Source organism: Haematobia irritans, chromosome 2 (genome assembly GCF_050003625.1).
Source record: "Haematobia irritans isolate KBUSLIRL chromosome 2, ASM5000362v1, whole genome shotgun sequence".
Taxonomy (NCBI): Eukaryota; Metazoa; Arthropoda; class Insecta; order Diptera; family Muscidae; genus Haematobia; species Haematobia irritans.
In genome coordinates, this window is record NC_134398.1 from 176579750 (window position 1) to 176598737 (window position 18988).

General features: G+C 26.0%; 1 non-coding gene across 1 annotated transcript; it reads left to right on the forward strand.

Moving 5' to 3' along the window:
* The first annotated feature begins 970 nt into the window (after positions 1-970).
* On the forward strand, positions 971-1090 carry LOC142227704 (U5 spliceosomal RNA). Its single transcript, XR_012719989.1, has one exon. It is a non-coding gene; the product is annotated as a U5 spliceosomal RNA (small nuclear RNA).
* The last annotated feature ends 17898 nt before the right edge of the window (positions 1091-18988 follow it).

Genomic DNA, 18988 nt, shown 5'->3' on the forward strand with positions numbered 1-18988 from the left:
ATAGAAATAAAATTTTGGCAAAATTTTCTATAGAAATAAAATTTTGACAATATTTTCTATAGAAATAAAACTTTGACAACATTTTCTATAAAAATACATTTTTAACAAAATTTTCTATAGAAATAAAATTTTGACAAGATTTTCTATAGAGAAAAAATTTTCAGAAAAGTTTCTATAGAATTAAAATTTTGTCAAAATTTTCTATTTTCTAGAAATAAAATTTTTGCAAGAATTTACTAGAAAACAAGTATATACGGCCGTAAGTTCGGCAAGGCCGAATCTTATGTACCCTCCACCGTGGATTGCGTAGAAACTTCTACGAAAGACTGTCATCCACAAATTTGAACTCACTCGGATGAAATTTGCTCCTCCAAGAGGCTCCAAAACCAAATCTCGGGATCGGTTTATATGGGGGCTATAAATGATTATGGACTGATATGGACCACTTTTGACATGGTTGTTAAATATCATATACTACCACCACGTACCAAATTTCAACTAGCACCAAAAGGCACCGGAGGTCAAATCTGGCGATCGGTTTATATGGGAGCTATATATAATTATGGACTGATAGGAACCAATTCCTGTATGGTTGTTGGATACCATATACTAACATCACGTACCAAATTTCAACAGAATGGGAAGAATTTTTCTCTTCCAAGGTGCTCCGGAGGTCAAATCTGGGGATCGGTTTATATGGGGCCTATATATAATTATGGACCGATATCGACCAATTCTTGCATGGGTGTTTGAGGCCATATATTAACACCACGTGTGTCTTCACTTAGGGGTTACATGATCGCTTATATATCACATCACAAGCATCTACCTTTGCTATATTCATCCTTTCCCTTAAGATATTTTATATCCATGGTTAAATATAATGTGTTGAGTTAGTTAAAGCCTTTAAAAATTCACATTCACTTGTATGTAAGGCTTGCTTATAACATTCACGTAGTGCTTGTCTAGATCACTCTGGCTTCTCTTCAGTTGTCGAATAAATCTTTCGCTTTTTACTAAAGATTTCCGTGGATGGGAGCACTCTAATGAGTCTAAAATAATTTGTTGCAGGCCTACGATTCTACGGTTGCGGGCCATTGTTAATCAATTTGAATTATTGTTATGATTATAAGGAAAATAATTAACGAGAAAAAATTTCGATTTTATCCAGCTGATTGATACTTTAGACAGCATCAGGGATGGAAGATACAATTTTTAAGAAAGTCAAAAAAAGGTTTTTTTTTGTATAATTATGGACTGATAAGAACCAATTCCTGCATGGTTGTTGGATACCATATACTAACACCACGTACCAAATTTCAACCGAATGGGAAGAATTTTGCTCTTCCAAGGGGCTCTGGAGGTCAAATCTGGGGATCGGTTTATATGGGGCCTATATATAATTATGGACCGATATCGACCAATTTTTGCATGGGCGTTTGAGGCCATATATTAACACCACGTACCAAATTTCAACTGAATCAGATGAATTTTGGTCTTCCAAGAGGCTCCGGAGGTCAAATCTGGTGATCGGTTTATATATATATATATATATATATATATATATATATATATATATATATATATATATATATATATATATATATATATATATATATATATATATATATATATATATATATATATATATATATATATATATATATATATATATATATATATATATATATATATATATATATATATATATATATATATATATATATATATATATATATAGACCGATATGGACCAATTTTTGCATGGTCATTAGAGACCATATACTAACATCATGTACCAAATTTCAGCCGGATCGGATGAAATTTGTTTCTCTTGGAGGCTCTGCAAGCCAAATCGGGGGATCGGTATATATGGGGGCTATATATAATTATGGACCGATGTGGACCAATTTTTGCAGGGTTGTTAGATACCATATACTAACACCATGTACCAAATTTCAGCCGGATCGGATGAAATGTGCTTCTCTTAGAGGCTCCTCAAGCAAAATCGGGGGATCGGTTTATAGAGATCATATGCTAACACCATGTACCAAATTTTAGCCGGATCGGATGAAATTTGCTTCTCTTAGAGGATTCGCAAGCCAAATCTGGGGGTCCGTTTATATGGGGACTATACGTAAAAGTGAACCGATATGGCCCATTTGCAATACCATCCGACCTACATCAATAACAACTACTTGTGCCAAGTTTCAAGTCGATAACTTGTTTCGTTCGGAAGTTAGCGTGATTTAAACAGACGGACGGACGGACGGACATGCTCAGATCGACTCAGAATTTCACCACGACCCAGAATATATATACTTTATGGGGTCTTAGAGCAATATTGCGATGTGTTACAAACGGAATGACAAAGTTAATATACCCCAATCCTATTGTGGAGGGTATAAAAATGCCTAAAATGTTCTATAGGAATAAATTTTTGCAAGGATGTTCTATAGAAATAAAAATGTGTCAATATTTAGAAATAATATAGAAATAAAATTTGGACAAAATTTTCTATAGTAATACAATTTTGACAAAATTTTCTATAGAATTAAAATTTTGACAAAATTTTCTATAGTAATAAAATTTTCTATATAGATAAAATTTTCACAAAACTTTGTATAGAAATAACATTTTGACAAAATTTTCTATAGAATTAAAATTTTGACAAAATTTTCTAAAGAAATAAAATTTTGACAAAATTTTCTAAAGAAATAAAATTTTGACAAAATGTTCTATAGTAATAAAATTTTGACAAGATTTTCTATAGAGATAAAATTTTCAAAAAACTTTCTATAGAAATAAAATGTGGACAAAATTTTTCTATAGAAATAAAATTTTGGCAACAATTTCTAACAAAATTTAAGAAAAAATTTTTTGAACATTAAAAAACTTGAAATTTAGAAACAAAATTGTGACAACATTTTCCATGGAAATAAAATTGTAACAAAATTTTCCATGGAAATAAAATTTTGACAACGTTTTCTGTAGAAATAAAAATTTAACAAAAATTTCTATAAATTCAATATTTTTGTATATACTAACCACAAAAATGTTATCAACAACTTTAAAATATTTTTTTTAATTGATAGATTTTTTATAACATTTTCTTAAATTGTGGTGGATTTTTCTCTTTTGCTGGTAAACTAACTGCTTCTAGTCAAAATATTTGAACGGACCTAATATCGTCATTTTTGGGGAAAAAATCCCAAATCTGCATTTGCTATCTTTTGAGTAAAAAATCGTTAAAATGTCGATAAATCGGCAAAATTGGCAGCCATGAGTGAGGAGGTTTCATTTTTAGGTGTTAGTATATTTTTCCTGAAGCCACTCAAAACTTAAAATTATTACGTTGAAGAAAATTTAAAACAAAAAATTACTCTATATATTTATTTATATATTTAGCAACTGTATAAGGAATATTATCTTGCGACATTTGACTGTTTGAACATGATTACATTGTGGCTGCAAATCATGATGAATTTTTCCAAATGATGAAGGTTTTTTCTATAAATTACACGCCGAGAAGGGAATATGATCACATCAAACCTATTGCAAGAGCATAATGTTATTTTTCCATGGTGAACATAGAATATGTATGATATAGTCGGGCCCGCCCGATTTTGTCAAAATTTTGACTTCTCTAGAAAACTTTGCAAATATTTTTACTTCTATAGAAAATTTTGTCGAAGTTTTATTTCTGTAGAACATCTCTCAAAATTTTATTTCTATAGAAAAGTTTCTCAATATTTTATTCCTATAACAAATTTTGTCAAATTTTATACTTCTATAGAATATTTTGTCAAAATTTTATTTCTGTAGAAAATTTTCTCAAAATTGTATTTCTGTAGAAAATTTTCTCAAAATTTTATTGCTATAGAATATTTTGTCAAAATTTTTACTTCTATAGAAAATTTTACCAAAATTTTCTCAAAATTTTATTTCTAGAAAATTTTCCAAAATTTTATTTCTATAGAAAACCTTGTAAAAATTATTACTTCTATAGAAAATTTTGTCAAAGTTTTATTTCTGTAGAACATTTCTCAAAATTTTATTTCTATAACAAATTTTGTCAAAATTTATACTTCTATAGAATATTTTGTCAAAATTTTATTTCTGTAGAAAATTTTCTCAAAATTTTATTAATATAGAAAATTCTGTCAACATTTTTACTGCTATAGAATATTTTGTCAAAATTGTATTTCTGTAGAAAATTTTGTCAAAATTTCATTTCTATAGAAAGTTTTTGCAAAATTTTATATCTATAGAAAATTTTGTCAAAATTTTATTTCTTTAGAAAATTTTGTCAATATTATGTTTAGTTAGAAAATTTTTTCAAAATTTTATTTCTTTAGAAAATGTTGTCAAAGTTTTTACTTCTATAGAAATTTTTATTTCGGTAGAACATTTTCTCAAAATTTTATTTCTATATGAAATTTTGTCAATTTTTTTTTTTATAGAAAATTTTGGCAAAATTTTATTTGCAAAGAAAATTTTGTCCATATTTTGTTTAATTAGAAAATTTTTTCAAAATTTTATTTCTGTAGAAAATTTTCTCAAAACTTTATTTATATAGAAAATTTTGTCAACATTTTATTTCTATAGAATATTTTGCCAAAATTGTATTTCTGTAGAAAAAGTTGTCAAAATTTTATTAAAATTTTGTTTACATAGAAAATTTTGTCAAAATTTTTGTTTCTATAGAATATTTTGTCAAAATTGTATTTCTGTGAAAATGGTGTCAAAATTTTATTTCTATAGAAAATTTTGTTAAAAATTTTAATTCTATAGAAAATTTTGTCAAAATTTCATTTCTATAGAAAATGTTGTCAAAGTTTTTACTTCTATAGAAATTTTTGTCGAACAATTTATTTCGGTAGAACATTTTCTCAAAATTTTATTTCTATACAAAGGTTTGTCATAATTTTCTTTTTATAGAAAATTTTGGCAAAATTTTATTCCTTTAGAAAATTTATTCAAAATTTCTATTTATATAGAAAATTTTATTTCTATAGAAAATGTCGGCCCCGCCCGATTTTCTACTTTACTTGCTTGTGACTTCTCTAGAAAATTTTGCCAAAATTTGTACTTGTATAGAAACTTTTGTCAAAATTTTATTTCGGTAGAAAATGTTTTCAAAATTTTATTTCTATAAAAACATTTGCCAAAATTTAATTTTTATAGAAAATTTTGTAAAATGTTATTTCTATAGAAAATGTTATCAAAATTTTATTTAGATAGAAAATTTTGTAAAATGTTATTTCTATAGCAAATGTTATCAAAATTTTATTTTTATAGAAAATGTTGTCAACATTTTGACTTCTACAGAAAATTTTGTCAAAATTTTTACATCTATAGAAAATTTTGTCAAAATTTCATTTCTATAGGAAATATTGTCAAAGGTTTTACATCTACAGAATTTTTTTTTAAAAATTTTACTTCTACAGAAACTTTTGTCAAAATTTTATTTCGGTAGAAAATTTTCTCAAAATTTTATTTCTATCAAAAACATTTGCCAAAATTTAATTTTTATAGAACATTTTGGCAAAGTTTCATTTTCATAGAAAATTTTGTCAAAATTTTATTTAGATAGAAAATTTTGTAAAATGAAAATTTTATCAAAATTTTATTTCTATAGAAAATTTTGTCAAAATTTTTACTTCTATAGAAAATTTTGTCAAAATTTCATTTCTATAGGAAATATTGTCAAATTTTATCAAAATTTTATTTCTATAGAAAATGTTGTCAACATTTTGACTTCTACAGAAATTTTTTTCAAAAATTTTACTTCTACAGAAACTTTTGTCAAAATTTTATTTCGGTAGAAAATTTTCTCAAAATTTTATTTCAATAAAAACATTTGCCAAAATTTAATTTTTATAGAAAATTTTTGGCAAAATTTTATTTTCATAGAAAATTTTGTCAAAATTTTATTTAGATAGAAAATTTTGTAAAATGTTATTTCTATCGAAAATTTTATCAAAATTTTATTTCTATAGAAAATGTTGTCAACATTTTTATTTCTATAGAAATTGTTGTCAACATTTTGACTTCTACAAGAAATGTTGTCAAAATTTTTACTTTCATAAAAAATTTTGTCAAAATTCTTTTGTCGCAAAATTTTTCTATAAAAAGTTTTGTCAAAATTTTATTTCTATTGAAAATGGAAGTACGTGTTAGTTCGAGAGGTATATTTTGCAAAATATACCATAATTTCGAAAATTTTACCAATCTACCAAACAGTAATAAATCTACCATTTTTGGTAGAATTCTACTAACCGTGGCAACCGTGTTTCCGCTCCGACTCCTTTGCCAACAAACTCTTCAGACTTCGACTCCGCAGTATGGGCAAAAATCTCCTATTTAAATATTCCGAAATAAAGAAAGCGTTAGTTACCTAATATAGGGTTTAGGCCCAATAAAGGCCTTCTTCGATACCTCTTCACAATTGCTTAAAAAACCATTGCTCTCTATATGTGAAACCACATGAAAAGCCTTTAGCCACCACCCACACTCAACATTTTTCATACAGAAACTGGTGCTGGGCAATGTGCACAATCATATGCATCAAAGCTTTTCAAAATCTAGCCATCCTCCTATAAGTATAGCCCATTGATAGATACGGACACAAAAGCTTCTCACTTTGTATACCACGCAATTTTCATCCTGTGCATGTGCCTTTTGTCAATTTTTTTTGTATGCCTATGGCCCTGCGTACACACCTTTTTCAAGTACCCTGAAAAATGCCAGGAAATTGTTTATTATCAGCATCAACAGCAACAGCAGCATCATCATCATCATCATCATAGTCATCATCCTTATCGTCCTTAACTGCAGATGCATCAACCATCACAACGATAATAGAATGGGCAGACCCATCACTCACAACAGCATATCAGAAAAATTTCAACATCGAGACATCAATATCTTCATTACCATCGACGGCAGTAAAAACAACAGAATCATCAGGAGAGGCCACACAATATCAATGGTAACACAAGTTGGTTCGTTTGTTTACAATGGAAATTTATATAAAAGCAAATGAAACGAGGGGGCGTATGATAAATTGCAGAAATATTGCAATGGCGTTGATTTTTGTTTTGGATGGGAGATAAATCAAAGCAATGCATTTATTTGGAGTTAAATCCAATCATTTTGTCAAAAATTTATTGGGAAAATTATGAACAAAGAAAATGATCGGTGTAATCTAAGCATTCACGCATTTTGACAAAATTTTCTATACAATTAAAAGTTTGTCAAAATTTTCTATAGGAGTCAAATTTTGATAAAATTTTTTAAAGAAATAAAATTTTGACAAAAATTTCCATAAAAATAAAATTTTGCCAAAAATTTTTATACAAATAAAATTTGACAAAAAAAAAAGAAATGAAATTTTACAAAAATTTTTATAGGAATAGAATTTTGACAAAAATCTCCATAGAAATAAAATTTTGAGAAAATTTTCTACAGAAATAAAATTTTGACAAAATTTTCTATAGAAATAAAATGTTGACAAAATTTTCTATAGAATTAAAAGTTTGACAAAATTTTCTATATGTATCAAATTTTGGTAAAATTTTCTAAAGAAATAAAATTTTGGCAAAAATTTCGATAGAAATAAAATTTTGCCAAACATTTTTATAGAAATAAAAGTTTGACAAAATATAGAAATGAAATTTTACAAAAATTTCTATAGAAATAGAATTTTGACAAAATTTTCCATAGAAATAAAATTTTGACAAAATTTTCTATAGAACAAAAAAAAAATTTACAAAATTTTCTATAGAAATAAAATGTTGACCAATTTTTCTATAGAATTAAAAATTTGGCAAATTTTTCTATAGGAATCAAATTTTGATAAAATTTTCTAAAGAAATAAAATTTTGACAAAAATTTCGATAGAAATAAAATTTTGCCAAACATTTTTATAGAATTAAAAGTTTGACAAAATATAGAAAGGGAATTTTACAAAATTTTCTATAGAAATAGAATTTTGACAAAATTTTCCATAGAAATAAAATGTTGACAAAAATTTCTACAGAAATAAAATTTTGACAAAATTTTCTATAGAAATTAAATTTTGAGAAAACTTTCTATAGAAATAAAATTTTATGGAAAATAAAAGAAAGATCGAATAAAATCAAAATTTATGAAAAAAAATTTGACAGAATAGAAATAAAATTTTGACAAACTTTTCTATAGAAATAAAATTTTGACAAACTTTTCTATAGAAATAAAATTTTGAAAAAATTTTCTAAAGAAAAAAGAAATTACAAAATTTCCTATAGAAATAAAATTTTGCCAAAATTTTCTATACAAATAAAATTTTGCCAAAATTTTCTATAGAAATAAAATTTTGACAACATTTTCTATACAAATAAAATTTTGCCAACATTTTTTATAGAAATAAAATTTTGACAACATTTTCTATAGAAATAAAATTTTGACAAAATTTTCTATACAAATAAAATTTTGACAAATATTTCTAAAAAATTAAATTGTGACAACATTGTCTATGGAAATAAGATTTTTGGACACAATTTTCAATAGAAATACAATTTTGGCAAAATTTTCTATAGAAATAAAATTTTGAGAAAATTTTCTATAGAAATAAAATTTTTACAAAGTTTTCAATCCCAGTAAAAAAGCGTTGCCAAAAAAGTTGTGGAAATGTTCTTTTTGGATCCGGAAGTAGTGCAAAATTGGCCCAGAAGCGATGAATTTAACAAGGGCTTGTCATAGGACGGATGTCCACCATTTCAACAGCCGTTGCATTGAATTTGCATCACTTCTTACTCTGTGGTTCAAATTCAGTGTTTTGGATGTGAATTAAAAAATGTTGTCATATTTTGACAAATAAATAATTTTTATAATGTTTTATGTTTTTAATGCATTCTAACGCTTGTCCGAAACTTTTGAATTAAAAAATTTCGCAATATTTCTTAAATGGATTTAAATGAATTTTCAGCAATGTGGTATCACGATGGACTGAATAGTCTAAGTGAGCCTGATGCATGGGGCTGCCACATAACCTAACCCTAACCTAAATGGATTTTGATTTTTTTCGATAAAATTTCAATAATTTGTAACATTTTTTTAAGCTTACTCTGTTTTTAACTTTTTGCAACAAAAAAATTAAATTTGCCCATTAAAAATAAGAAAAAAGGGAGTTATAAATAACTGAATTAAAAGAACTTCCTGTGTAGTTGAAATAAATAACTCTTTGGGAGTACATCTTTTGGAAGTGCTTTTAAAGTTGTGCCTTTGGAAGAACTTCAATTTTTTTGCTGGGATAGAAATAAAATTTTGACAAAATTTTCTATAGAATGTTCACAAAATTTTCTATAGAAATAAAATTTTGAGAAAATTTTTTTATAGAAATAAAATTTTGAGAAAATTTTTTTATAGAAATAAAATTTTGAAAAAATATCCTGTAGAAATAAAATTTTGATACAAATTTAACAAAATTTTCTATAGATGTAAAAATTTTGACGAAAGTAACTAGTAAGTAAAGAAAAGTAAAAAAAAAGTAGTAAGTAAAGAAAAGTAACTAGTAAGTAAAGAAATTAAACTGCGGCAACATTTTCTTTAGAAATGAAATTTTGATAACATTTTCTATAGAAAAAAAATTTGACAAAATTTATTTTATAGAAATAAAATTTTGACAAAAATTAACTTCTATAGAAATAATATTTTGAGAAAATGTTCTATTGTAATAAATTTTTGACAAAATTCTCTTTAGAAATAAAATTTTGAGAAAATTTTCTATAGAAATAAAATTTTTACAAAATTTTCTAGAGAAATAAAATTTCGACAAAATTTTCTGTAGGAATAAGATTTTGACATTCATTTTCTATAGAAAAAAAATTTTGTCAAATCTTCTATAGAAATAAAATTTTGAGAAAATTTTCTACAGAAATAAAATTTTGAGAAAATTTTCTACAGGAATAAAATTTTGAGAAAATTTTCTATAAAAATTAGATTGTGGCAAAATTTTCTTTAGAAATAAAATTTTGACAAAATGTTCTATAGAAAAAAATTTTGACAAGATTTATTTTATAGAAATAAAATTTTGACAAAATAAACTTCTATGGAATTAAAATTTTGAGAAAAATTTCTATTGTAATAAACTTTTGACAAAATTCTCTATAGAAATAAAATTTTGACAAAATTTTCTATAGAAAAAAATTTTGACAAAATTTATTTTATAGAAATAAAATTTTGAGAAATTTTTTTATTGTAATAAACTTTTGACAAAATTTTCTATAGAAATAACATTTTGAGAAAATTTTCTATAGAAATAAAATTTTGAGAAAATTTTCTATAGAAATAAAATGTTGACAAAATTTTCTATAAAATAATATTTTGACAATATTTTCTATAAAATAGAATTTTCAGAAAAATTTCTATAGAAATAGCATTTTGACAAAATTTTCTATAGAAATAACATTTTTACAAAATTTTCTATAGAAATAAAATGTTTACAAAATTTTCTTATAGAAATAAAATTTTGACAAAATTTTCTATAGAAATAAAATTTTTACAAAATTTTCTATAAATATAAAATTTTGATAAAATTTTCTATAAAAATAACATTTTGACAAATCTTTCTATAGAAATAAAATTTTGACAAAATTTTCTATAGAAATAAAATTTTGACAAAATTTTCTATGGAAATAAAATGTTGACACAATTTTCTATAGCAATAAAATTTTGCAAAATAATTTTTGTTTGTTTGTTACTTTTTTGGTAAGATTTTCTTCAAATTTTGGTAGATTATTTTTTGTTCAAGTTTCAACTGTGACTCAGGATCATCGGTCTCAGCACGCCTCAATCAGGAATGGCGTAACAAAATCGCGCTATGGCCTCCAAAATCTCCGAATATTTATCCGTTTGACTTTTGCGCATTGTTAAGTGTAAGGTTGACACTAAACAAAACCAAAGAGTTGATCATCTCAAAATAGAGCATCGCCGGATATGGACCCAGAATACCGCAGAGCCATTTTCATGCAGCGTGTGATGGCTTTGTTGGCCAATTTGGCCATAATTCGTGTCAAATCTAAACTGATTATAAAATTGTGATTTCCGATATATGCTTATGACTTTCGAACTTTGTTGCATTACATATCAGCTATCCTGTAATCGCATCACAACTTCGTTTACCTTTCCTTACTCGTAATTATTTTTTTAATTGAAAGTTGATTATTAAAAAAATACATAATCGATAATGGAAACTTGCCTCCAAATGCCTGTCTATACCAACCTTGTTTTCTGTGTGAATGTGTTTAAGAACCGGGTCCATTTATGAGAGACATTCTTTTTTTGTTGTTGTGTTTTTATTGCAATTGACTGTGGTATTCCACATAAATGTGTGCATACTCATAAAATATTTATGGATATGAGAACAACTGCATACATATATGCATTTTTTCTCATCGTGAGTGCGTACGTGTGTGAGTGTGTATATTACGATGCAGTTCATATTTCTTTAATGCATCTTTACTCATTGATATGTGTGGTAGTGGCGCATAGACCGCAAAATCAATAAATTTTCAATTTGTTTCAATTTGTATTAAGTTCATTGAACATCAGATGTACTATCGAGTCGATATTCTGCCTCTCCCTTCAACTGCCACAGATTCAATGGCATATCAGTCGTTGCAAAGCAAAAAGGAATAATTCGTTTGTCCGTCCGTCTGTTTGTCTGTCTACAATGCAAGTGGGGTTGAAGGCACTTGTAGAGTGAGTGCATTTCAATGTTTTAAGCCCACCTCACCATACTCACTGACTTTAATTACACTGCTCCGCTTTAACATATGACGGCGTATGAGTTTTGTATGTGTTCCAGATGAATATTCTCGATATTGCCATTGTCCAGAGACTACACCATTCTCGCTCTCACTTACTTACTCTCTTTGTTTTTGAGCATCTCAATATCTGTGACTCCCTATGGGAAGTATTATAGGCCAATATAGTTATTGCTTTTGTAGCTATCGTTGTTTGCAAGTGTTTGTTTCTGTTTTTTTTTTGTTATTGTTGCAATGAAACGGTGAAGTGGTATCTCCCAAACAGCTCCAACAAATACTCGAGGCTCATATTCAATATTAAACGAAGATAAACAAACACAAGTAAACATCCTCCATTTGCGTCCGAATATTTATTTGTACTATGGTTGAGGGTGTTCGCTTGATACATTGGTAGTTGACATAAGGATGGAATGAAACAAATCCCCAAGAAAACTCTAAATATTCTATAGTAAATAAATTTTAAATAAATTTCTTCCAATAAATATATTTTCACAAAATTTTCTAGACCTAGGAAATTGTGAAAAAAAAAAATGATTTTTTACAACGAAATTTTGAAAAAAAATATTAAAGGAAACAGACAAAAATTTCTATAGCAAATAAATGACTAGTATATAAAAAAAATCTATAGCCAAGACACTTTAACAAAATATTCTTTAGAAAAAAAAAAATCTTTTTGAATTTCAAGAAACGATGTTGTGGAAAAATTACTACATTAATTTTTTTTTGAAATACAAAAATCAAAGAAATTCCGAGAATGTTTCAAAGACGTGTTAATAAAATATCTTATAAAAATTACATTTTAACAAAATTTCCTATAGAAATTACATTCTTAATAAAAAATCATACAGAAATGAAATTTTAAAAAGTTACCTATATTAACTTTTTTGTAAATAAATCGATTTGAAAGATTTTCCCATTGTAAAGCAATTTTTCAAAAGTTCCTCAAGTTGACAAATAAGACAACAATCATTACTATATTAAAGAAATTGCCAGTAGAAAAGATATTTCCTATAGTCCAGATTTTTAACATAATGTCCTTAAGAAAAAAATGTTTCAAAATTGTTTTTTTTTTTTTTTTAATATATTTTGATAAAACTACCTATAGCAACGAAATTGTGAAAAAATTACTACAGCGAAGAAACTTTGAAAATGTAATTTTTTACAAAAAATATTTTTGTAAACTATTCCTAAAGCAAACTAAATTTCTTTTCGAAATTGGAGTGAAATTTTGATGGATAATTATTTTTGAAGTTTAATTTTAAGAAAATTTCATATAAAAAAATTCTCTAGTGCTTTGAAATTTGGAAACAATTTTAAATTATTTTTGCAACAAAGCAACGAAATATTGAAATATTTAATATAAATAAAATCATATAAATAATATCAATGGTAGTTTGACAAACATTTCTATAGCCAAGAAATTACCAGAAACAAGTATAAACGGCCGTAAGTTCGGCCAGGCCGTACATAAGATTCGGCCTGGCCGAACTTACGGCCGTTTATACTTGTTGCGTAGAAACTTCTACGAAAGACTGTTATACACAATCGAATTACTTGGGTTACTATGGGTGTCGCTTATATGGGGGCTATATACAATTATGAACTTGATATGGACCAATTTTTGTGTGATTGGCGATCGATTTATCTGAGGGCTATATATAACTATAGACCGATATGGACCTAGTTAGGCATGGTTGTTAACGGCCATATACTAGCACAATGTACCAAATTTCAACTGACTCGGATGAAATTTGCTCATCCAAGAGGTTCCAAAACCAAATGTCGGTATCGGTTTATATGGGGGCTATATATGATTATGGACTGATATGGACCACTTTTGGCATGGCTGTTAAATATCATATAGTAAAACCGCGTACCAAATTTCAATCAGATCGGATGAATTTTGCACCGGAAGTCAAATCTGGGGATCGGTTTATATGGGGGCTATATATAATTATGGACTGCTATGAACCAATTCATGCATGGTTGTTGGATACCATATACTAACATCACGTACCAAATTTCAACCGAATCAGATGAATTTTGCTCTTCCAAGGGGCTCCGGAGGTCAAATCTGGGGATCGGTTTATATGGGGGTCATATATAATTATGGACCGATTTCGACCAATTTTTGCACGGGTGTTTGAGGCCATATTCTAACACCATGTACCAAATTTCAACCGGATCGGATGAAATTTGCTTCTCTTAGAGGCTCCGCAAGCCAAATCGGGGGATCGGTTTATATGGGGGCTATATATAATTATTGACCGATGTGAACCAATTTTTGCATAGTTGTTAGAGACCATATACTAACACCATGTACCAAATTTCAGCGGGATCGGATGAAATTCTCTTCTCTTAGAGGCTCCGCAAGCCAAATCTGGGGATCGGTTTATATGGGGGCTATATATAATTATGAACCGATGTGGACCAATTTGTGCATGGTTGTTAGAGACCTTATACTAACACCATGTACAAAATTTCAGCCGGATCGGATGAAATTTGCTTCTCTTAGAGGATCGGCAAGCCAAATTTGTGGGTCCGTTTATATGGGGACTATACGTAAAAGTGGTCAGATATGACCCATTTGCAATACCATCCGACCTACATCAATAACAACTAGTTGTGCCAAGTTTCAAGTCGATAGCTTGATTCGTTCGGAAGTTAGCGTGATTTCAACAGACGGACGGACATCCGGATCGACTCCCAATTTCACCACGACCCAGAATATATATACTTTATGGGGATTTAGAGCAATATTTTGATGTGGTACAAACGGAATGACAAAGTTAATATACCCCCCATCCTATGGTGGAGGGTATAAAAAGACAAGACATTTTAACAAAATTTCCTTTAGCACAAAAAAAAATTGTCAAACTTTTATTTAAATATATTTTGTAACAGGTTACTGAAGCAAAGAAATTGTGAAAAAAGTCTTATGAAAAAATTGTTTTTTTGTAAAAAATTTCTAAAGCAAAGAAATTTTGTTAACATTTCTTGTATAAAAGAAATGTTTTCAACATTTCTTATAACAAAGGTATTTTAAAAAGGTTTTTATTTAAAATGTCCTATAAATATTTTAAAGTTAATTTTTGATTTTTAATTAAATTTTCTATCAAAATGAAACTTTCATTTTTTGCGAAAAGAAATTGGGATAAAAATTTAACAAAAATGTTAATTTTTTAAATTAGTCCAAATATGACCAAATTTCCTATAAAAAATAAGCATGGATGGAATTTCTTCTAAGAAATATATTTTTACTAAGTTTAAAATATTTTCACAAGAAATATCTATAAAAAACTACCAGGAGACTAGAAAACTCCAATAGTAATTTTAACAAAAATTATTTTATTTGGAAAACATTTTTGTAGTAATGAATTTGTAAACATTTCCTATAGAAATTAAATTTTAACAACATTTTTTTTTTTGAAATGAAATTTTCACCAAACATACTGAAGCAAAAATTTCATTTTTTTTTGTAAATTTAGATTTTAAATAAATTTCCCGTTGCAACGAAATTTACAAAGTTTCCTAAATTTGACCATTTTTTTACAGAAAATAAATATTGTCTAAATTTTAAATAAAAATTAAATTTTGACAGAATTTCTTACAGACATGAAATTGTGACAAAATTTTCTATAGAATGACATTTTGATCAAATTTTCCTTAGAAATGAAAATTTGGCCAAAATTAGTATAGAACCGAAATTTTGTCAAAATTTCTTGTAGAAATGATATTTTGACAAAATTTTCTATAGTAATGAAATTTTGACAAAATTTCCTATAGAAATAAAATTATGACCAAAATTCAAAACATTTTGACAAAATTTCCATAGAAATGAATTTTCAATAAAAAATTCCCGTAGAAATGAATTTTGATAACATTTTCTATAGTAACGAAATTTTAAACAAATTTCCTATAGAACCTAAATTTTTGACAAAATTTCCTATGGAAAATAATTTTTGACAAACTTTCCTATAGAAAAGAAATTGTGACAAAATTTCCTATAAAAATAAAATTTTGATAAAATTTCCTATACAAATGAAATTTTGGTAAAATTTTGACCAACTTTCCTATAGAAATTAAATTTTGATAGAATTTCGTATAGAAATAAAATTGTGGCAAAATTAAATTCTGACCAAATTTCCTATAGAAATTACATTTTGACTACATTTCCTATAGAAATGAAAATTTGACAAAATTTCCTATAGTAATTAAATTTTGATCGAATTTTGTAAGGAAATGAAATTTTGACAAAATTTCTTGTAGAAATGAAAATTTGACAAAATTTTCTATAGAAATGAAAATTTGACAAAATTTCCTATAGAAATAAAATTTTGACAAAATTTTCCATAGAAATAAAATTTTGACAAAATTTTCTATAGAAATGACATTTTGAGAAAATTTCCTATAGTTAATGTACCCCCATTCTATGGTGGAGGGTATAATGAAATTCTGACAGAATTTCCTACAGACATGAAATTTTAACAAAATTTTCTATAGAAATGAAATTTTGACAAAATTTTCTGTAGAAATGAAAATTTGACAAAGTTTCCTACAGAAATAAAATGTTGACCAAAATTCCTATAGAAATAAAAATTTGACAAAATTTCCTGTAGAAATGAATTTTTTATAAAAAAATTCCCGTAGAAATGAATTTTGATAATATTTTCTATAGTAATGAAATATTAATCAAATTCCTATAGAACCGAAATTTTTGACAAAATTTCCTATGGAAAATAAATTTTGACAAACTTTTCTATAGAAAAGAAATTGTGACAAAATTTCTTATAGAAATAAAATTTTGATAAAATTTCCTATACAAATGAAATTTTGGTAAAATTTTGACCAACTTTCCTATAGAAATTAAATTTTGATAGAATTTCGTATAGAAATAAAATTGTGGCAAAATTAAATTCTGCCCAAATTTCCTATAGAAATTACATTTTGACTACATTTCCTATAGAAATGAAAATTTGACAAAATTTCCTATAGAAATTAAATTTTGATCGAATTTTCTAAAGAAATGAAATTTTGATAAAATTTTCTATAGAAATGAAAATTTGACAAAATTTTCTATAGAAATGAAAATTTGACAAAATTTCCTATAGAAATAAAATTTTGACAAAATTTTCCATAGAAATAAAATTTTGACAAAATTTTCTATAGAAATGACATTTTGAGAAAATTTCCTATAGTTAATGTACCCCCATTCTATGGTGGAGGGTATAATGAAATTCTGACAGAATTTCCTACAGACATGAAATTATGACAAAATTTTCTATAGAAATGAAATTTTGACAAAATTTTCTGAACAAATGAAAATTTGACAAAGTTTCCTACAGAAATAAAATGTTGACCAAAATTCCTATAGAAACAAAATTTTGACAAAATTTTCTATAGAAATGAATTTTTGATAAAAAAAATTCCCGTAGAAATGAACATTTTCTATAGTAATGAAATTTAAACCAAATTCCTATAGAACCGAAACTGTTGACAAAATTTCCTATGGAAAATAAATTTTGACAAACTTTTCTATAGAAAAGAAATTGTGACAAAATTTCCGATAGAAATAAAATTTTGATAAAATTTCCTATACAATTGAAATTTTGGTAAAATTTTGACCAACTTTCCTATAGAAATTAAATTTTGATAGAATTTCGTATCGAAATAAAATTGTGGCAAAATTAAATTCTGATCAAATTTCCTATAGAAATTACATTTTGACTACATTTCCTATAGAAATGAAAATTTGACAAAATTTCCTATAGAAATTAAATTTTGATCGAATTTTCTAAAGAAATGAAATTTTGACGAAATTTCCTGTAGAAATGAAATTTTGATAAAATTTTCTATAGAAATGAAAATTTGACAAAATTTCCTATAGAAATAAAATTTTGACAAAATTGTCTATAGAAATAAAATTTTGACAAAATTTTCTATAGAAATGAAATTTTGAGAAAATTTCCTGTAGAAATGAAATTTTGATTAAATAGCCTATAGAAATGGAATACAAAATTTTCTATAGAAATAAAATTATGACGACATTTCCTATAGAAATAAAATTTTGACAAAATTTCCTATAGAAGTAAAATTTTGGTAAAATTTCATATAGAAATGAAATTTTGACAAAATTCCCTTTATAAATGAAAATATGATCAAATTTTCTTTAGAATTGCAATTGTGACCAAATTTCCTATAGAAATGAAATGAAATTTTGATAAAATTAGATATGGAAATAAAATTTTGACCAAATTTCATATACAGAAAATTTTAAAATTTTCTATAGAAATGAAATTTTCATCAAATTTCTTATAGAAATGAAATGCTGACCAAATTTTCGATAGAAATGAAATTGTGACAAAATTTTCTATGGAAACGAAATTTTGACAAAATTATTTAGAAATGAAATTTTGACCAAATTTCCTATAGAAATACAATTTTGATAAAATTTCCGATAGAAAGGAAATTTTGAGAAACTTTCCTATAAAAATGAAATTGTGCAAAAATTATGAAATGAAATTTTGAGAAAATTTCCTATAGAAATGAAATTTTGCAAAATTTCGTATAGAATTGAAATTTTGCAAAAATTTTCCTGTAGAATTGAAATTTTGATAAAATTTCCTGTAGAAATGAAATTTTGACAAAATTTCCTAGCAAGTAAAATTTTCATAAAATTTCCTACAATGAATAAAATTTTCATAAAAATTCCTATAGAAATGAAATTTTGACAAAATTTCCTATAGAATTGAAATTTTGACAAAATTCCCTATAGAATTGAAATTTTGGCAAAATTTCCTATAGAATTGAAATTTTGGCAAAATTTTCTATAGCCATGGAATTTTGACAAGATGTCCTATAATAACGAAATTCTGACAAAATTTCCAATAGAAATGAAATTTTGTTAAAATTTCCAATAGAAATGAAATTTTGTTAAAATTTCCTATAGAAAAAATATTGATACAATTTTCTATAGAAATTATGTTTTCCCCTAAATTTCATTCGAAAGAAATTTGTCATATTTCAGTTTAAAATCAACTCTAATATACACTTCAACTTCCCTGCCCTTCACCCAGGTGTGATTGGATGATTTTGTCAGCAGATTGAATGGCTATCCCTGCTTGCTATTTCATTTCATTTCGCTTGGTTTTTTTTTGTTTGGCTCTCTGCTTTGGAAAA